The following is a 16,186-nucleotide window of genomic DNA, read 5'->3' as shown; positions in this document are numbered from 1 at the left end:
GTGTCTGTCTAGTATTGTACACTTACAAGAGAGTTCTAGTAACTTAAAACAAATTTGTATAGTATACTTGATACTTTACTTTAGATGTACTTTTCTTAGTATAGACTACTCAGAATTACTATTTTTAACAACTAAATAATTTCAAGTAAAATATACTTTGTGATTATTCCTAACTACTAATTTATGCTAGTTGTGTTAACTCAGATGTTTTCTGCATACAACTTGGAATTACTGAGTTTACTTTACTTCAAAAGCAATTCAGTTTACTTGTTAAAACCATGCAAACCGATTGCCTTAAAAATAACAAGTAAGCTTTACTCCAATAACTTAAGTGTAGATTAATAGATCTATTGTCTATTATAAATCATTGAGAATAGGTACACAATTTTACAAAGATAACATTTAAAGCTGGACAAATAAATTTAAGGCAATGATACAGTTCAAAGGTACATTTATTATATTTGTTTTATTAACAACTGACAGGGGTGGTCCATACAACTTTCTTTGGGGTATAAATATTTAAGTCACTTTCTTTTTTTTTATAAAAACCTTTTACAGTACAGCTTTACCAATTCAATAAATGGCAATAACTCACTTTTATCAATAACACTTTGGAGTAAAACTAGCTATAGGCCTATAACAAGTGCACAAAGTGGCTAAATTCATTAAACAATGAAAAAGAAATGTCTCTGACACACATGCACTTTAAAAATTAATACACTGGCAGCCTCTAAACTTGCTTATAAACCTTACTTAACTTGCTTATAAATCAATTAATCTATTTCCACTTTCATAAAAAAATCAAATGCCAAACATCATCACTCATTTGATTCGGTTACATTCTAACTCATCAGGAGATTTTTTAAGAGATTGTAGTTTTGGTGGGAGTTTGCTCTGTCCCAGACCAAGCATCACTTTTTGAATAAAATTAAGAGTGTTTTTCATGTCTTTTGGGTAGTCCAAATTCAAAGCATAAGACAGCCCAAACAAGACGCAAATGGCCTGAGGCAGGTTCTGCAAGTTATCCATCACGATACCTCCCTCCAGAATAATTGCAGTAGACACTGGGCAAAGGTATAGCTTATTTGGAGAAAGAGCTTCTTTATCCATGACAGTCAGCAGCCCAACTGATACGTGTGCCCAGGCTTCATCGACATCACATACCTGAACGAAACCAAACAACAAAAATATTACAACAGGGAAATGTGCCAAGGCATGATTAATTGTCAGTTATCTGTTGCAGTTACCTGCCTTTAATACATGTCCCATTAAGTATTTATCATTTATATTCTTTGTTTTATCCCCGACACTTAAATATTCATGTATATTAATTAAATTGTATAAGAACTGAACAGAACTAGGAGATAACATCACTGTTTTCACAAATTATGGTCTTTACAATGATGTGATGAAGTCAACACTGAACTAATTAGTTGTAATATTACACCATTTTCTTTGGAGAAAAGTTTGCATCACGGAATCATTTTCCTCTTGACCAATAGAAAGCAGCTTTGAAAACCGGTATTGTATAAATGCTACAAAAATAAAGGTGACTTGCCTAATTTTTTCCTGATCACCCTTCTGGCTTACACTGAATTGACACATTTTGGAACCTTTGTCTTTGTACTGCACTCATAGGATGTAATCAACATGAATCTTTATCGTCGTCTCAATAAAATGGCGCAAATACACTTGTGGTGAAAAGTTTGTAAAAAGCAAGAATTGTCATTTTGTCAAGAAATGCTGTTTGATTTTAATACTTATGGTGCGTTTACACCGGACGCGAATAGCGCGTCAAGCGCGAGTGATTTCAATGTTAAGTCAATGCAAAGACGCGTTACGCGCGTAAAAAATTCCTGCGGCTCGAATGAGGCGTAGAGCGCGGCGCGGCAGACGCGAATACGCCTCATTCGCGCGTCAGGTTCGCGCGAATTGAGCGTCTGGCGCGTTAAAGGGATACTCCACTGTTTTTTCATATTAAACTGTTATTCTCTTATCTATCTCCCTGTCATTTCCGTCAATATCAACGTGACCTGCACGCCTGCAGTAGTAGTAGTTTTTTGTGCAGAGTTGACGGAGGGAGAGGGAGAGGGGGGAGAGGACTTTTCACGAGTGAAGATATTACAGCGCCGAGTCGAAGTGCTCCCAATAAGTGCTATTCCGCCATACATTATAGTTATCCATTTTACCCGCTTATAAAAAGCGCCACATTTTATTTAGTGTCACCATACTTGGTCGTGTAACTACTCGTGTAACTATATTTAAATAGAGAAAACGTGGATGTGTTTGGTCGCTTCTAACTTCATCTCTGTTTGGCCCATATACAATGAATGGGGCTAAGCTAACTGCTCTCAAAGTTCTCCGCCCGACAGAGCGATTCAGTGCACGCACTGAGACGAGAGAGGTATGTGTCAACTCGTCTTAGATAAGAGAATAACATAGTTTAATATGAAAAAACGGTGGAGTATCCCTTTAAGCGCGAATGATTTAGTTAGTGCTATTTGTGCATTCACGCGTTTGACGCGAATTCGCGTCTGCCGCCCGAGTTGAAAAATCTGAACTTCTGCGTCAATTCGCGCCGCGTTAACCAATCAGGAGCCTGCTTGCTGCTGTCATGTGGTGAAGTGACAGTAATGTTCTTTTATGTTTGGCCTCAATAAATTATTTTGTAATATGACTAAAATGCATGGTGTGATGCACAACAAAGCAAATCTTTCACATAAGAACTCGATTTTAAGAGAGATAGTACTCATTTTGTATTGAATGCTATTTATTCCATATCTATTCTATATGATATGAAACATTATTATTTTAATGTAAACACAACAAACACTTAGTGTAAGGAATAAAAAAAAAATCACTGATCTATTCTAACTTCTGTAAAGGAAAAATCCTTACCAGTGTATCAAGACCTGCGCTTTGAACGCCACTCAGGAGACAAGCAGGCAGAAGGACTTCTAAAAAAATTGAAAAAAATAACAATAATTAAGTTCTGCTTTGCAAGATTAAAGACACATTCCTTGATATGCATGTTCTTCAAGCATTACAGAAAACATACCTTTAGTCTCCCAAAAAAATATAAAAGTGCAGCGAAGTAAACACTGTCTGTTACACACTGATCTATTATGACTTCTTTAAAGGAAAAGTCCTTACCAGTGTATGGAGACCTGTGCTTTGAACGCCACTCAGGAGGCAAGCTGCCAGAAGTACTTCTAAAAAAATAAAATAATAATTAAGTTCTGCTTTGCAAGATTACAGACTATAGAAGCTTGTTTCCACCACAGAATGAAAAATAAAAAAGGTAATTGCGACTTTTTATCTCACAATTCTGACTCTTTTTTTCTCACAATTGCGAGTTTACATCTCGCAATTCTGACCTAATTTCTCAGAATTGCGTTATAAAGTCAGAATTACGAGATATAAAGTCAGAATTGTGAGATATAAAGTAAGAATTGTGAGATTTAAACTATTCTGAGGGAGAAAAAAAAGTTGGTATTTTTTTCCCCTTAAAATTGGCCTGATAACTCGCAATTGCGAGTTTATATCTCACAATTCTGAGAAAAGATGTCAGAATTTCGACATATAAACTCGCAATTATGTGTTAAAGTCAGAATTGCGAGATGTAAACTCGCAATTGTGAGAAAAAGAGTCAGAATTGTGAGATAAAAAGTCGCACTTCTGTCTTTGTTCTCAGAATTGCGACTTTATATGACGCAATTCTGACTTTATATCTCGCAATTCTGACTTTATAACACGCAATTGCGATTTATTTCTCACAATTCTGACTTCATATTGTCAATTGTGAGATAAAGTCGCAATTATTTTATTTTTTATTCAGCGGCGGAAACGCTTCCATAACAGACACATTCCTTGATATGCATGTTCTTCAAGCATTACAGAAAGAAATAGGTACCTCAGTACAGACAAAAACAGTGTTTCCACTGATTAACGTTACTTTCAGTAATGGTATGCAAATAAAAAAATAAAAACGTTAATTTGATATTACCATTACTCAGTTTAACTTCACTTACGATTACTAAGTTTGTCATCTTGTTAAAATATGGCTCATTAAATAAGCAGTGAAATAAGGCAGTTGTGATTGAGTAAAAAAAAAAAAGAAACCTTTACAGTGCTTGCATTACATTCTGAATTTCAATAATAGTATAGTACTAATGCTGTTGTGAAGTCACAAATACTGACAAATATCATAAAATTCGTCTCTGCATAAGCTGCGGGTTACCTAAGTTACTTTAAATGTGCGCCATTTCAACATATTAGTAACGTTAATAAATGGTAAGCCAATTCAGACAGAGGAGAATGCATCACGGAAACAGTAAAATAGAAAATCATAATTCCTTATACTTTTTGGACAATTTAAATCCAGGAACCGTTGTGGTAAGTTAACGTTACCTGATCGTTTTACAAAAAAAAACAGGTCGAACAACGATCTGTAAGCTCCGAATAATATCAAAATAATTTGGTACACATTAAGATGAAAAGTAAAAATAAGCGACAGAGAGTAAAAAAAAAATTCACACACAAGTTTAAAGTTACTTACCTTATTGTTGTTCCAAAAACAAATTTAAGCTCCAGCAGTCTCTCAACGTCTTTCCAGTTTCCTCAGCTGCAAAATTGGCGCCGACTCTATCGCGCATGCGCTCTCACAAGGCCGCTTCTTCTTCTTTATTTTTTTCTGCACATTAGGCACGCTTTAATGCACTGCTGCCTCACTGGTTTGGTAACGTCATTGCATTATTTTGCTACTTGGTTTTTTCAAGTAAGCTTCAATTAAACATTTGAGTAAATAGTTATTTTCACACTGCAATTTACTATAACTAAAAAAAACCTTGTAAGAAGTATGTATTTTATATTAGTGAGTAAAGTTAACTAAGTAAATGTGAGTCAGGAAAGCTATTACATTTTACAGTGTATAAACTTTAACATTATTTATTACCATTGGATAAAGCTATATATAAAATAGTGATGATTCTAAAAGGAGGACAATGGCTTGGCATTGGATATGGCATTTGCAAACCAGACTGTCCAACCTAAAGCTTGTCGGATGGCCATCCTAGACAGGACTAAAAGACGTCTTTATGCTTTTATACACCGTACTTGGCAGTGCCTGGCGCTGCACGGTCTTAAACAGAGGGAAGATCTCAACTATCTGCCTCTATTTTCACCTACCGTGATCTGCTCAGGGTCAAACATCCCCTCCTGTCCGGCCTGTCAGCAACAAGTCATTAAAAACAGAGTTCCTCATGACATTCCTCTGGACGTAAGCTCCCATGTGTCTGTTTGAGGAGCCAGCCTGTGCGTGTTTGCTAACTCAGCAGTGAATTAGGGTTACTTTGATATGAAAATCACCTTAGGATGTTTATTTAAAAAAGTTAGGAGACAGTTCGCATCTGATATACTCACTAGAAATCGGCATAATTAGCCATTTATGTCCAGGTGTCTGACAAAGCCCTCGCTCAGCGCCTCAGGTGACAGCAGCCCGTTGTTTGTGTCGTAGTCAGATTAGATTGAGATAACAGGTCTTTTTTTCAATGTGGCTGGTATGATTGACTTAGAGCTTTTAAGTGTTTGTGGTGTTTTCCCCCACTGGGTAACTGACCCTGAAGTAATACACACAGAGCTCAGTTTAGCTGTTCAAAGGGGGCTCATTTTACTTAAATATCCCTTAGAGACCAAATGCATTCCTACATTTTTTCTCTAACAACATAAATTCGAACAATCATACCTCAAATGTGACATTTGAAACTGTTGAATTCTTTAAAACCATAAAACGGAGGGACGTACTTCTGTGTCAAGCTGACCAGGGTTAAATACAAGGATGTAAATTTATGTGTATTTTACAGCCTACGTTATATAGAAACTACATTTTAAAAACATCAGCTTGGAAATTCATGTTTGAAGTACAGCTGTAACTTAAGTTGTAGATTTAAAAAAAAGTGAGGGTGTCTTCAAGAAGTAATGTTAACATCAGAAATGGGCCAGCCATCATGATTATAAATAAGCTCTATTAGTAGGCTGTAATATTTCTCAGTGAACTGTTATGCCAAACAATTTAGGTATTCTGTAAAACGGGTCACGTCACTTCTGGTTCAGTCTTTAGAGGCTTTTTACTCAAGATATCTCCAAATGAGCGAGCAAAGATTAGCACCAATGTCCGTCACATGTAGAGTGATATCTAAAAGTGTTTTATTATTTTTCAGCAAAGTTCTAAATCTACATGTCTATGAATGACTGTAATGCATGTAAAAGATATTTATACTAAAAGAGTAGAAAAAAATGAACTTAACAGTGCAGGAAAACACTAACATGATCTAGAAGTATGGCGTGACCATATTCTTTTGTTGCCAATCTGGCTCCTATGAAATATTTTCAGATTTTATCCTCCTGTTTTATGTCGGTTTAACCCCACAATATGTTACATAATTATTATTAATATTATTGTTCCCTTTCGTTGTCACTCCGAGTTACGTCGGATGACGACGAATGGGGTTTCGCTTAGAAAGCCTATCAACTTCGAGTATTACAAAACGAGCCAATGGCAAAGAAATGCCATGGGTCTGCGGAATTTGCATGGCGTAACTCCGCCCCACCTCGTGGGTATAAAAGGAGGAAGCCGGCAGCAAGCAGATATGTTTTCGCTTCGGAGCCAAGTGTATTCTTCTCTCCACAAGCCATCTCTGAATTGTCAGCTTTACAAACGAGTACCTCGAGTGTTGGTGTGACGGCGATCTACGGCGAGAGCGTGCTTCCTGCTGATCTGTTGCAGTGGTCTGCCAGTCGGTGCGTTTCTCCCCGGGTGCTTCAACACTTGAGTTTTCTCTCACTAAAAGAGCTTACACGTGGCACGTCTTTTTAAAGACGGCTCGCCCGTGCATTTCTGGTTGCAGCGGACTGGTATCGGACTCTGATGGGCACGAGCGCTGTCTAGTGTGTTTGGGCTTTGATCATGCTTGAACAGCGCTCGTGGGTGACTCATGTTCTCGCTGGGAACGTGATCATCGCGTCATATATAGGTCGAGACTCGGTGAACTCGCAAGAGTGAGAGTCCCCTCATCCACCCCCCGATCTTCGGCTGGTGGCCAGGGTGACCTGAGGGTTACGGTCTGGATCTAGGCGCCGACTATGTGTCCGTGTCCCCAGCCCCCCTCTTCAATGACGGTGCCCGCTAGTGAACTGCTGATTCCCGCGAGTCTACCCTCTGGTGGCCCGCGTGTTTCAGTTGAAGCTACAGAGGAAGATGCCATGTCTGTTGCAGCATCACTAGGTGGGTTTGAGTCTTCTGGAAGTGAGGGCTCGTCACAGCTGCCACCTTCCGGTGTGCATACGGCTGTGCCTGAGTCTGATCCGGAGATGACGACCATGCTTTCCTGGGACGATGGGTTTTGGGTAAGGCCGCCGACCCTCGTCCACGGCAAACCCCAATACCTCTCCTCCCGGACGTGCATGATGAGATCTCGAAGTCCAAGAAGACCCCCTTGTCTTCTCGGGACCGCTCGCTGATCTCATCCGCCTTTCCTCCCCTCGATGGGGCCGCTGCCCATGGGTACACTGGGGTTCCCCCGGCTGAACGCTCTGTTGCGATGCTATGTGTCCTCAGAGTGCTTCTTCTCGGCGCAATCCTAAGCACCCGCCCGTGGCCTGTAGTTTTTCGTCTACGCTTGTGGCGAGATCCTATAGCGCCACGGGACTGGCAGCCGCCTCACTGCATGCCATGGTCATTCTGCTGGTCCACCTGACCCAGATGCTCATAGACCTGCACGAGGGCGGGACTGACCCAGGGCTCTTCACTGAGCTGCGCGCCGCCACTGACCTTGCTCTCTGAGCGACGAAAGTGGCCGTACGCTCCCTGGGTCAGGTGATGCTCACCAGTCTGTGGCTGAACCTGTCTGATGTGCTGGATGTCGCGCGGACCCGTCTGTCCGACATTCCCATATCCCAGGTCGGCCTCTTCGGCGGTGCGGTTGAGGGCTTGCCCAACAGCTCTCAGCCGCCCATGAGCAGAGTGAGGTTGATTCTGTCCCGACGGCCCCGCCGTCCGCTCAGATCCCTCGTCTGCCCACCGCCGAAGGCGCCCTCCCGCGGCTCCCACCCCGCCCGTTCTCGGGCCGGCTCTGGGGGCCGCGGGCAGACGCCACAGCCCTCTCCAGCCCCGCCCCCCGCTACACGCCGGGTTAAGCGGCGCTCGTGAGACGGGCACCTCGGCGATGGAGCAGACTGAGGTTGATTCTGTCCCGACGGCCCCGCCGTCCGCTCAGATCCCTCGGTCTGCCCACTGCCGAGGGCGCCCCCCCGCGGCTCCCACCCCGCCCGTTCACCCGGGTCGGCTCTGGAGGCCGCGGTCGGACGCCACAGTCCTCTCCAGCCCCGCACCCCGCTACACGCCGGGTTAAGCGGCGCTCTTGAGTTGGGCTCCTCAGAGATGGGACTCAGTTCTTTCCAGGAGTTGGTAGCAGGACCACTCCTTTCCCCGGGGAGGGCCGGGGAAGAATCCTTATTCTCCAAAGAGCTGATTCTCCCGTCTCTGAGCACAGAGTTCTCGGACGTCACAGAGCGCCGCCCACAAGCCGTGCTCTCCTCGTCCCCCTCTGTCCCAGAGGCGGTTGACACGGCGTGCCGTCCACGGACCGCTTCGCCCCTGTCCCCCTCTGTCGCCAGACCCCTGGCAGAGCAGGCCCCCGCGGGACGACCAGCCTGGTCCTCCCCTGGCCCCCTCTGCCAGGGTGCGGTTGCTAACTGTGCCCCCTCTCCGGGCCGCTATGCCGTCCACATCTGGGCCAGTTACTCCGCCTCGCTGCCCCTCCGGGGGGACGCCTGTGGCTCGCATGATCCCGTTGGTTCAGTTCCTGGGAGCCTGGCTAGAGCTCCCCGTCTGTCCCACTGGATCGCGCGTACCGTCAGGCTCGGCTATGCGATTCAGTTCGCACGGTCTCCTCCCCGCTTCAGGGGAGTCCGCTCCACTTTGGTCGGTGGCAATGCCCCTATCATGAGAGCAGAGATTGCCACCCTGCTGGCGAAGGGTGCAATCGAGACTGTCCCTCCAGCCGAGATGAGGTCCGGCTTCTACAGCCCCTACTTCATTGTCCCCAAGAAAACCGGTGGGTTACGGCCAATCCTGGACTTGCGCGTGCTGAACCGCTCCCTTCACCGGATGCCGTTCAAGATGCTCACCGCCAAACGCGTTTTCGAATGCATACGGCCCCAGGATTGGTTTGCAGCGATCGACCTGAAGGACGCCTACTTTCATGTCTCCATTCTTCCTCGACACAGACCGTTCCTCCGGTTTGCTTTCGAGGGGCAGGCATACCAGTACGCGGTTCTCCCTTTCGGGCTAGCCCTGTCTCCTCGCATCTTCACGAAGGTCGTCGAGGCGGCCCTTGTTCCCCTTCGAGAGCAAGGGGTTCGCATCCTGAGTTATATCGACGACTGGCTGATCCTAGCTCACTCTCGAGATCAGGTTTGCGAACACAGGGACCTAGTGCTCCGGCACCTAGCCCGTCTGGGCCTTCGGGTCAACTGGGAGAAGAGCAAACTTTGCCCCGTGCAGAGGATCTCTTTTCTCGGTATGGACATCGACTCGGTCGCCATGTCCGCGCAGCTTACGAGCGAGCGCGCGCAGTCACTGCTGACTTGCCTAAGACAATTCGAGGGCAAGAGTGCGGTTCCACTGAAACTTTTTCAGAGGCTCCTGGGGCATATGGCATCTGCAGCCGCGGTCACGCCGCTCGGATTGCTTCATATGAGACCGCTTCAGCTTTGGCTTCGCGACCGAGTCCCGAGGTGGGCATGGCAACACGGCACGTTCCGAGTACCAGTTACTCCGACCTGCCGTCAGTTCTTCACCCCGTGGTCGAACCTCGATTTTCTCAGGGCCGGTGTCCCCCTGGCACGAGCTTCCCGGCATGTTGTTGTCTCAACAGATGCCTCCACCACGGGCTGGGGCGCCATGTGCAATGGACATGCTGCTGCGGGCTCCTGGACAGGACCCCAGCGGCTGTGGCATGTCAATTGCCTCGAGTTGTTGGCAGTACGCCTTGCCCTGCACCGCTTCCGGGCGTTGCTCAGGGGTCAACACGTACTAGTCCGCTCAGACAATACCGCCACTGTAGCGTACATCAACCATCAAGGTGGTCTACGCTCCCGCCGTATGTCACAACTCGCTCGCCACCTCCTCCTATGGAGTCAGAAGCATCTGAGGTCGCTTCGAGCCATCTTCATTCCCGGAGCGCTGAACTGTGCAGCCGACGAGCTCTCACGGCTTCAGCCCCTCCCTGGAGAATGGCGACTCCATCCCCAGTCGGTTCAGCTGATTTGGGACCAGTTTGGGGACGCGCAGATAGATCTGTTTGCCTCTCACGACTCGACCCATTGCGCCCAGTTCTATTCCCTGACCGAGGGCACGCTCGGCACGGATGCTCTGGCGCACAGCTGGCCGCAGGGCCGCAAGTATGCGTTTCCCCCAGTGAGCCTTCTTGCGCACACTCTGCGCAAGGTCAGGGAGGACGAGGAGCAGGTCATTCTGGTTGCCCCTTACTGGCCCAACCGGACCTGGTTCCCCGAACTAGTACTCCTCGCGACAGCACCTCCCTGGCCGATCCCTCTGAGGAAGAACCTTCTTTCTCAGGGACGGGGCACCCTATGGCACCCTCGTCCCGATCTTTGGAACCTCCACGTGTGGCTCCTGGATGGGACGAGGCAGGTTTGAGTACCCTACCACCAGCGGTGGTGGCTACCATCACTTCCGCTAGAGCGTCGTCCACGAGACACGTCTATGCGTTGAAGTGGAACCTCTTCGTCAACTGGTGCTCTTCTCACCGAGAAGACCCCCGGAGATGCTCGATCAGTGTTTTGCTTTCCTTCCTTCAACAGGGGCTGGAGCGAAGGCTGTCTCCCTCCACCCTGAAGGTCTATGTTGCCGCCATTGCCGCACATCATGACCTCATCGAAGGTAAGTCGGTAGGGAAGCACGACCTGATCATCAGGTTCCTGAGAGGAGCGAGGAGACTAAATCCTCCTCGTCCTCCTCTCGTTCCCTCTTGGGACCTCTCAGTGGTTCTAACTGCCCTGAAGAGTGCTCCCTTTGAGCCCCTGCAATCAGTCGAGCTTAAGTTCCGGTCTATGAAGACAGCGCTCCTGGTTGCACTGGCCTCCATCAAGAGGGTTGGGGACCTGCACGCATTCTCCGTTGACGAAGCGTGCCTGGAATTTGGGCCGGCTTCCTCTCACGTGATCCTGAGACCCCGGCCTGGATATGTGCCCAAGGTTCCTACCACTCCCTTTCGGGACCAGGTGGTGAACCTGCAAGCGCTGCCCTCGGAGGAGGCAGACCCAGCCTTGGCACTGCTCTGTCCAGTACGCGCTCTCCGCGCCTATGTAGACAGAACGCAGTGTTTCAGGACCTCAGACCAGCTCTTTGTCTGTTATGGTGGGAAGCTGAAGGGAAAGGCTCTCTCCAAGCAAAGGTTGTCTCACTGGATAGTGGACACCATTGCTTTGGCTTACCAGCAGCAAGGTCGACCGTGCCCCCTTGGTGTGACTGCCCACTCCACCCGGAGTGTGGCGTCCTCTTGGGCTCTAGCGCATGGCGCCTCGCTAACAGACATCTGCAGAGCTGCAGGCTGGGCGACACCTAACACATTCGCCAGATTCTATAATCTCCGAGTGGAGCCTGTGTCCTCTCGTGTACTCGCTTCAACCAGCTAGTACCGGACCCGCTCAGGTGTCTTCGCTTGCTCGCCATTCCACTCCACGGACTGGATACGTGCGATACTTTCCTCAGGTGAGCTTCTCCGAAAGCCCTGAGCTCCTCCAGCACTCCTGACGTCGGCGCCAGTGTCTATTGCCTGTGCGTCGGCTAGGTGCCTCCCGTGTGCATGGTCCCTCCTCTGAGCGACCCCCACATGTGTATTTCCACTGTAAGCCTCTCTGAGCGTGTGTCTTTCCCTTGGCAAGCCACCTTGCCACCCCTGGGGTTTAAATATTCCACCTGCGGCTGGACACCCCAGTGTTTCCCATATGCTTCCTTCGGGTCATATTGTATTCTCTAAGTCCCCCCCCTCCGGGCTGGCATTAATTGCATACTTCCCCTAAGCTTGGGATATGCTTCCCAGTGTACCTTGGTATTCCTGTGTTATATGGAGTCCTTTGTCCAGGTTGACAGGGATCTCGATTTACGCAGGGCACTGGAAGACAGCTGAGAAGGTGGCGTGATTAGACTGGTAACCCCATTCGTCGTCATCCGACGTAACTCGGAGTGACAACGAAAGGGAACGTCTACGGTTACGTATGTAACCCTCGTTCCCTGAGTAGGGAACGGAGACGTTACGTCTGCCTGCCACTTTCCGCTGTACCGCGGGGATCGCCTGAGCTCAGTCTTGGCTCCTCAGCGAAGAAACATATCTGCTTGCTGCCGGCTTCCTCCTTTTATACCCACGAGGTGGGGCGGAGTTACGCCATGCAAATTCCGCAGACCCATGGCGTTTCTTTGCCATTGGCTCGTTTTGTAATACTCGAAGTTGATAGGCTTTCTAAGCGAAACCCCATTCGTCGTCATCCGACGTAACGTCTCCGTTCCCTACTCAGGGAACGAGGGTTACATACGTAACCGTAGACGTTATTAATAATTATAAGGTATACTATTTAGCTATTTGTTTTAAACGACTTTGCAACAATAGGTCTGTGATAGTTATAGACAGCTGGTTCTCAGACATATACAATCATGTACATATTTCCATAAAGACTATTGCCTAAGGTGTGTCGTGCAAACAATGGGTTTTTGTGAAACTAATTTCTAAACTATGAAAAAAGCAAAGCCTCATTTCTCTACAGGATATTGGTTGCAATGAATTCTTACTCAGACTGCTAATGAATTCCTGCAAGCTTGTTGCCTAGTGCTTATATTAAACTCTATATTTAAATGTAAGCATGCATTGACCAAGTGTGATTTTTGAAATGATGTTTCTTAAAAGCAAGCACAATTATAATGCATATACCTTCATTATGGAGCCTGTGATGTCTTAAAAAACATATGCAGATCACTAGGTTTTGGAATAAAGCTAATGTCTATCTCATTATACAGAGCAAATGGACCACATTTTGAAGAGCAAGTCACCTGATTCGCCCTGTAGCTGGTAAAATCTCATTCATCATGGCCCAAATGGCACATGACTCCATTATGCGATCATAAACATGTTCTGATTGTGATAAAGCGTGTTGCTCTAGCTGTCTGCCATCAGGGGGTTTGTTTGAAGCTCTGCACTGTGGCGGAAGGACGTACTTCTGTGTCACGCTGACCAAGGTTAAATACAGAACTGCTCACCCCAAAAACTGTGGGCGAGGTCACACCCCAACGAGTCTTTGATGCGTCTCATTTGAGCGCTACAGACGCTGCGAGTGCAAGCAGGGACACACGTGCACACAAACAAACACAGATGGTCCTTTCCCTTGGAAAACATATGGACTTTTTCCAGGTCTTGGAGCTAAACTGGCTAATTCCCCCTATCTCCTGTCCATCTGATTTAACCTTTCCAGAAGTACCTGATCCCCAGAGAAAAACCCTTAAAGCCCAGCGTGACCGGCCTCGAGACTGTGGGAACTGCACTGTTGACTCTTGCCCATAAAAACTGCTTGCAATTACAGAGAGAAGGACAACCAGATGTAAATTAGACGGAAGTCCAGCTGCCCATCACTGCCCAGTGCTTTATAATCAAACTCAGCAGACTTTGAGGTCAGTAGGAATGGGCGATAGCATTTCTTTCTTTTTTTTTAATCCCATTCCATGTACTATGAAGGCTGACATCGCTCTATATAATATATTGATAAAGTGTTGATACCCATTTTAAATTTAAAGTTGAATGATTTTTAAAATTGGGAATTAAATCCATTTAACATTAAAAAACCATTAAGAATATAAATTGATTATTGTAATATTGTAATGGAATCATTTTTAACAATAATTATAGATCATGGTCAGTCCTTTAACTTCATATGTTAAGATTCAACTTTGAAGATTGATATGCACAAATTGTCATGCTAAATAAATAAAAACATTAGTAAAAGAACCTCACAATTCTTTCTGTTTAACAGTATAGTAAGTACACTATCTGTTTTTTGTGAAATAAATTAGTACTTTTTATTCATTAAGTACACATTAAATTGATCGCAAGTGACAGTTAAAACATTTATAATGTTACAAAATATTTTTATCTCAAATAAAGACTGTTCTTTTGAACTTTGAACAAAAATTAATTAATTAGTTAAATTAAAATTAAATTACAATGGATACGTGTCTGTGACCCATTATAAATAAATGAGTTTTGTTCAGTTTTATATGCGCAAATAGCAGCTTAAACAACATAACATGAGGATTCATACATTGTCACACCACGCACATTCAGCTCTTCTGTGAATGGAGAAAAACAGAATAAAAAAAATATAGGCTATATAATAGGAATAAATATACGCAAAATATATTTCACTTAAATACAGATTAACAAAATGAAAGACAAAACTGTGCGACAAGTACTAGACTATACGCTGAGTTTTGATTCTATTTTGTGACATGCTCCACAAACTTCATGGAAAGGGAATTCGGCAGAAAGCAGCATCCTGTTTGTTTTATTCATTTTGCAGCAGCACAATGATTTGTTTTTGGTGTAAATGTACACAAATAAAAACAGACCATTGACAGTTTCCAATAATGCCTTACTCTTATCTGTATGACCATAAATTGTGAGTAATTTAAGTTGTTTCCGCTATTATAATATGACAAAACCATCTGGCATTGTGTTGTGGAATTTGTGTAGATTTGTGTCGTGGAAGTCTCACTACTATAGTCTAGTGATGTAATATGTGTGTCCAGGAACTGTGAAGCCTCAGGTGCCGCTTCACTCGCTGTCTCCTCGAGGAAAGGTGAAGTAGGCCTAGGCTCTTTTTCACCTTCTCGTTCAAGCATTATATTGAACTTTGTGCACTCACCATTGTCACCGCATGTTAATTTTTATGAACCCGGTATGGGTTAGATTTGTTGGTTGTTTGTTTTCGCTGTGTTTGGTTTGCAGGATGGAGTTAGGGTGAGTGACGTCATTGAAGACTGAGGAGTTACACCTGTGTTGGAGCTGATACCGGCAATTAAAGCAGTTCCCATCCTCGTGCCGTTTGCCTACCTGTTTCAATTGTTTGTTTTCGTCTCGTCTTCTTTCTATTTAACTATTCTTACTTTAATAAATGTTATTCCTTTTTGAGCATTATCCAACGTGTTGCCGCGTCCTTTGTTGCGGCTTGCGAGCCGGCCGTGACAAATGGGGGCTCGTCCGGGATAAACTCTCACGCACAAAGAAAATTGCAGAGTAGGCTATACGCACATCACATTAATCAAACCAATAAGTTTGAAAAACAGCCGCTGCAGCATTGGTCAGACATGTAAATGATGCCTCGGGCTCTCAGGCCCCCTCGTGACTGCGCTACTGGCCTGAAAACTCTTTTACCAAGATGCCTTTTGAATCACCTTCATTAGCCTATACATGAAACATTTGCACATCTGTTTTGAGAAAAAAAGCAAATCTGACTTGACTTAAACAGTTTGGAAAAGTAGAAGGCATGGCATTTGAAATAATGTGCTATTTAATGTGTTATCCGTATAGTGCGTTGAACATGGAATAAACATGGCACAGCTGTTGGCCTGATGTTCCTCCTGGTTTGCCTCAGTGAAATTCAATCACTTCACCGGAGTCTCTAAATCTCCACGACGGCAGCACTCGATCACAGACATGCACGTTCATCTGCCTCATGCATTTTTTACAATCAGGGATCATATTGATTCACACAAAACATGGAACACAGTAATGTGATGGATTTATTTGTAATGAAATTTCCTTGTTAATTTGCATGGAGAGCTTATACACAAACTTTAACAAGATGGCAGTGGGTCGCTTGTACAGAGACGTTAAGCATCGCGTTACTGTCGAGACCTTTTACCCTCAATAACATGAGAGTCTGTATCTTACTCACTGTAGACTCTCCAACACGGCTTTCCTCTCAGATTCACACAGCTCTAAACACTCGAAACTTAGGCTAACACCATTATTGCTTTTAATAATAATAATTCATTACATTTATATAGCGCTTTTCTCAGCACTCAAAGTGCTTTACTTACCAATGTGCAGCATCACCT

This window comes from Siphateles boraxobius, unplaced genomic scaffold (assembly GCF_051911475.1).
Source record: "Siphateles boraxobius isolate OS27281-9 unplaced genomic scaffold, OSU_SipBor_1 84, whole genome shotgun sequence".
NCBI lineage: Eukaryota > Metazoa > Chordata > Actinopteri > Cypriniformes > Leuciscidae > Siphateles > Siphateles boraxobius.
This window is presented reverse-complemented; position numbering follows the sequence as displayed.